Source organism: Schistocerca cancellata, chromosome 4 (assembly GCF_023864275.1).
Source record: "Schistocerca cancellata isolate TAMUIC-IGC-003103 chromosome 4, iqSchCanc2.1, whole genome shotgun sequence".
NCBI lineage: Eukaryota > Metazoa > Arthropoda > Insecta > Orthoptera > Acrididae > Schistocerca > Schistocerca cancellata.
Window position 1 is genome coordinate 841,624,355 of NC_064629.1, and position 6,542 is coordinate 841,630,896.

Genomic DNA, 6,542 nt, shown 5'->3' on the forward strand with positions numbered 1-6,542 from the left:
ACATCTCGGTCACCTCTTGTTCGCACTGACGGTACTTTGAACAGTGGACGTTACATTTCAGATGTGTTACGACCCGTGGCTCTACCCTTCATTCGATCCCTGCAGAACCCTACATTTCAGCAGGATAATGCACGACCGCATGTTGCAGGTCCTGTACGGGCCTTTCTGGATACAGAAAAAGTTCGACTGCTGCCCTGGCCAGTACATTCTCCAGATCTATCACCAACTGAAAACGTCTTGTCGATGGTGGCCGAGCAACTGGCTCATCACAATACGCCAGTCACTACTCTTGATGAACTGTGGTATCCTGCTGCAGCTGCATGGGCAGCTATACCTGTACACGATATCCAAGATCTGTTTGACTAAATGTCCGGGCGTATCAAGGCCGTTATTACGGCGAGAGGTGGTTGTTCTGGGTACTGATTTCTCAGGATCTATGCACCCAAAATGCGTGATAATGTGATCACATGTCAGATCTAGTATAATATATTTGTCCAGTGAATACCCGTTTATCATCTGCATTTCTTCTTGGTGTAGCAATTTTAATGGCCAGTAGTGTATTAAAATATTGCACTATGGTAATTGTTAAACATTTAAACTCTCATACTTAGATATGTCTTAGGATGGAAACGTGGGTATTTTTAATATTGTGAGAAAATCTATTCAACTGCAAAAAATAGCTCCTAAATTTTAAATATTAATGGAGGGAGGTGGTACGCTGACAGAAATGTCTTTGGGCACAATACTCTGCTGCAAATAAAAAAGTCAAAATTGCAGATCTCACCCGAATTTGTTGTTGCTGCTGCTGCTGCTGTTGATCGACCAACTTACAGGGCACGTTTAAATCCACCTCCGGTCATGGGTACCCAGAAGCATGATGGCAGGCAGGGGGAGGGAGTGGGGGGTGGCTGGTGATGGGGCACCAATAGGGATTCACTACACAATTTTTGGAGAGAAGGCCGCTATTTTCGATCATAGATTATGGTGCGCATAGTTTTGGAGTGTGGTGGATGTTTTGGGTCATAAATGATGTCATTAAGATCGCAGTTATAGCGATTAAGCTAAAAGCATTTGACCATTTATTAACACTTGTGTAAATAAGACTAACAGCATAAGTGGGTTGTTTATTTACATTAGGGTCATCTGTGGCAGCGGTTTGTTTCTGTAAGGGAGCTAGACCAAATGGCTAGTTAGTTTATACAACGAGCACAATAGGCGCTTTGTTCCAGAACCAGCACAGCTCCATTTCTAATGCTATGTGGAACATTCGCCTGGGGTTCCATGGTACATGTGGTAGAAATCTTAGGCACCATGACAACTGTGGGCTAAGTGACCTTCACAGCAAGCCACATGCATCCCCTCATGTTTTATGTCTTCCTTGTTTACGAAGGCTTGTTCCAGCAGAGTAACTGTCCGTTCTGCAGTGACATAATCATACTGCAGTGGTTTGGGGAACAAGATAGTAATGTCATGCTGAAGTTTTGGCCACCAAATTCGGATGATCTGCACCCAATAGAACACATCTGAGATGCTGTCAGATGCCATCTCCGCGCACATAAACCACTGGCGTAAAATTTACAGGGGAGGCGCAACCTATCCACATATATCTGGTGCCATATGCCTCTGAAACCCACTAAGCACTTATCACATCCATGCCATGCATGCATAATGGCATAATAATTGTGTACCATAGCGAAGCAACAAACTTTTAAGCATGTGGTCATAATGTTTTGGCTGTGTAGTTTAGTAAGGTGCACCGATAACTGAAACTGAAGAGAACTTGAATAATTTGAGTTTAGCAGCAACTAAAAGTGACTTTAATGCTAAACTATAGTTTTTCAGTGTGACTTGTATTTTTTACAGCCTCACAAATCTGCCAGTGAAAGTCCATTTTTTCACTGAGCCGAGTATTTTTATTGTTGCCAATATGGTACTTAATTTTTATAGTGTGCTGTAAGTGTCAACCACAAAAATCGTGTTTTCTAAGGGGAGCTGGTTTGTTGCACATACCTGAACACTGCGCAGTTAAAACAGAGCTAAATTTGACCCAGGGGCATAAAAAGTCAACATAAATTTATGATTTCATATGAAAGCATGAAGGTGAAGGTATTTAAATTTTCATACATTTTCAATCGTCATACATCTAAGAAATCTGCCTGTGCCAAAAACTCATTTAAGTGGACCTTGGCCAGATGATCGTGTACAGGAATGTCTGTGTGAAAATTCCATGTTTTGTTCAGCTTATTTCAAGGATGGAGCTGCAATCTATTGTCGTGAGACAGTTTTTAAGAAAAGATCATAGTTGTCATATTAGTAGTCATATATCCCTATATTATAAAAATGTGTGTGAAATCTTATGGGACTTAACTGCTAAGGTCATCAGTCCCTAAGCTTACACACTACTTAACCTAAATTATCGTAAGGACAAACACGCACACCCATGCCCGAGGGAGGATTCGAACCTCCGCCGGGACCAGCCTCGCAGTCCACGACTGCAGCACCTAAGACCGCTCGGCTAATCCCGCGCGGCCCCTATATTATATTTTATTTAAAAGCTATACAGGACATCTAAGGAGGAATGGCCAACATTCAGGGACATAACAGGAATTTTGATTTGATGTAAAAACTTTTATATGAATGTGTGTCCTCTTCTGAGTGCTTTCTGAGACAGAACACATTTCACGTATGCTTATGTTTGTTGTTTGGGCAGTGGAGCGCACATACGTGTCATCCTAATACTGGACTTGTCGCAGTAGTTAACTGGCCACCAAGCTCGCCAGACGGTAGGCCGTCAGATTTTTGTTTAAGGATCAGGATGAAGTTTGAAGTGTACAAACGAAAACTAAGGAAATTTAATGTGTGGGCTGCACTGCTTGGTCGCCTCACGAATTTTGCTGCCATTATTGAGGAACGTGCAGAGGCACTCAGACAAGCAATGCAACATGTTTCTCCAAGAGTGCACAAATTCATTTAAGTTGACGGCAGGATATTCAAACATTGATTACGACCTGTACAACAGCTGTAATGTGCCATGTATAATAACGCTTATAGGTGAACGTGTTAAAAACACACTGCTCCAAAAGAATTAGCAGAACATGACCATGGACGTCTGCCATACTTCACTGAGCAATAATTGAAGATGGGGTATTTTACTAAATTACACCCTTATCTTTCACAAATTTATTACATAACAAAAGATCAATTACATTTTTATTCATTTACATAACAAGAACTCAAACGTCTGAGAGGTGTCAAAAACAAATTGGAAACAATCATTCATCCCGTCATAATGGGTGCTTTTCGTTAGACTTGGAGAGTGTCAGTAACGTGTATGCCCTCTGTGAGTGCTTGTCATCACCTAACACCTACATGATATGCTCTGTATAAGTCTACGGAGGTCACCAGGTAGTATCCTTTCCATTCTTCAATGAGAGCCTGTGAGAGTTCTTGGAGGTTCTGTGGTGTAACAGGAAGATCATGAACATGACTGTCATGTCTCACACATGCTTGATGCGGTTTAGGTTGGGACTCACCACTGGCCATTCCATTACTTCAACGTCTAGGCTTTGCAAGACACCACTGCTATTGCACACCACATGGGCGCTGGCAGTATGATGCATCATAAGGGATTGACGGCTACCAGCGTATGTAGCAGCCCCAATATGGTCCAACAGAATCTGTCCGATGTACTGCTTGGCAGTCAGGCAACCATGGACACTGGCAAGATCCATGCAAATGTCAACGCTGTTGCTTCCTCACGTTATCACAGAACCTTAGCCAAATCTGTTGACTTCCTGAATAATATGTAGCAGGTATCACTCACCACTGCCTTTCCATACATAAATACAGCCATTAGCTTGTGTCTGAAGAAATCTGGACTTGTCTGTGAATAACACCTTTCACCAGAAATGAAGCTGCCAGTTGACATGGAAACACCAGTGATGAAGATCCCAGTTCATGTGGAAACGGCAGAATTGAACGTGAGCTGCAAGATGTCTTATCAAGTGCGGTATTCGAATAGGATGTCTGTGTCGTAAGGTCTTCTTTTGTAACCTTTTCCTTTCAAACTGACAGCCACAATGGCTCCAGTGGCCCTTCCGAGATCATCTTGCAATGATCTGGCCCTAACCGTACAACACCGTAAAGCGGAGAGGGCCAGTCTTCACATGTGGTTGTAAAATGACGGTGACCTTATCCATCTCACCTTCTGAAGTGGAAGGCAGAAGGTACTTTCCATTGTACCATTTATTTGGAACTATTAACATTCCATTTGCATATGGAGCATGCGAAGAATGGTTGTTTAAATGGCACAGTGGGCAACAATTATTATATTCTTGCATTTACTGTCACAATGCGAAAAATAATATGTAGAGGTGTACAACATTCCTAGATCCCTTATTGAAGACTGTCGCTTGGAACTTTATAAGTTGGCCCTCGCGGAGTAGTTGGCATCAATCTTCAAGCGTCTGCAAGTTCAGGTTTTTCAGTGTCTCCATGAAACTCTTCCATAGGTCCAAGAAACCTGTGACTATTCAGACTGTTCTTTGTTCACATTAAATGTCCCCTGTTAGTCCTATTTTTTTAGATCCCAAACACTCAAGCATTATTCTAGAGTGGGTCACATGAGGTTTTCGTAAACAGTCTCCTTTGGAGACTAATTGCATTTTCCCAGTATCTTACCAACAAACCAAAGTCTACCAGCTGCTTTATCTACAGCTGAGCTTATATGATCATTTCTTTTCATATCTCTGCAAATTGTTACACCAGGTATTTGCATATAGTTGATTGACACAGTTCTGACTCAGTGATAATACAGTCACAGGACACTATGTTTTTTTACTTTCTAAAGTGCACAATTTTAAATTGCAGTAGATTTAAAGCATGTTCATAGTATTTGCACCAGTTTGAAATTGTGTTAAAATTTGACTAAATATTTATACAAAATGTTTCCAGTAAGACTTTCTTGCAGGTAACTGCGTCATGTGCAAAAAGTCTGAAACTGCTATTAAACTACTGGCCATTAAATTTGCTACACCAAGTAGAAATGCAGATGATAAACGGGTATTCATTGGACAAATATATTATACTAGAACTGACATGTGATTACATTTTCACGCAATTTGGGCGCATAGATCCTTAGAAATCAGTACCCAGAACAACCACCTCTGGCCGTAATAACAGCCTTGATACGCCTGGGCATTGAGTCAAACAGACCTTGGATGGCGTGTACAGGTACAGCTGCCCATGCAGCTTCAACACGATACCACAGTTCATCAATAGTAGTGACTGGCGTATTGTGACGAGCCAGTTGCTCGGCCACCATTGACCAGACGTTTTCAGTTGGTGAGAGATCTGGAGAATGTACTGGCCAGGGCAGCAGTCGAACATTTTCTGTATCCAGAAAGGCCCGTACAGAACCTGCAACATGCGGTCGTGCATTATCCTGCTGAAATGTAGGGTTTCGCAGGGATCGAATGAAGGGTAGAGCCACGGGTCGTAACACATCTGAAATGTAACGTCCACTGTTCAAAGTGCCATCAATGCGAACAAGAGGTGACCGAGATGTGTAACCAATGGCACCCCATACCATCTCGCCGGGTGATACGCCAGTATGGCGATCACGAATTCACGCTTCCAATGTGCGTTCACCGCGATGTCGCCAATCATGGATGCGACCATCATGATGCTGTAAACAGAACCTGGATTCATCCGAAAAAATGACGTTTTGCCATTCGTGCACCCAGGTTCGTCGTTGAGTACACTATCGCAGGCGTTCCTGTCTGTGATGCACCGTCAAGGGTAACTGCAGCCACGGTCTCCGAGCTGATAGTCCATGTTGCTGCAAACGTCGTCGAACTGTTGGTGCAGATGGTTGTTGTCTTGCAAACGTCCCCATCCGTTGACTCAGGGATAGAGACGTGGCTGCACGATCAGTTACAGCCATGCGGATAAGATGCCTGTCATCTCGACTGCTAGTGATACGAGGCCGTTGTGATCCAGCACGGCATTCCTTATTACCCTCCTGAACCCACCGATTCCATATTCTGCTAACAGTCATTGGATCTCGACCAACGCGAGCAGCAATGTCTCGATACGATAAACTGCAATCGCGATAGGCTGCAATCCGACCTTCATTAAAGTCGGAAACGTGATGGTACGCATTTCTCCTCCTTACGCGAGGCATCACAACAATGTTTCACCAGGCAACGCCGGTCAACTGCTGTTTGTGTATGAGAAATCGGTTGGAAACTTTCCTCATGTCAGCACGTTGTAGGTGTCGCCACTGGTGCCAACCTTGTGTGAATGCTCTGAAAAGCTAATCATATGCATATCACAGCAACGTCTTCCTGTAGGTTAAATTTCGCATCTGTAGCACGTCATCTTCGTGGTGTAGCAATTTTAATGGCCAGTAGTGTAATACTGTGTGCTATGTCATTAACATAGAACACGAACAACAAGGGTCCTTGATAGAGAATGTTTTACGAAACATGGGCTTCACCTTAACAGAAATGGGAAGGCCAGGTTAGGAAACGTAATAAGGG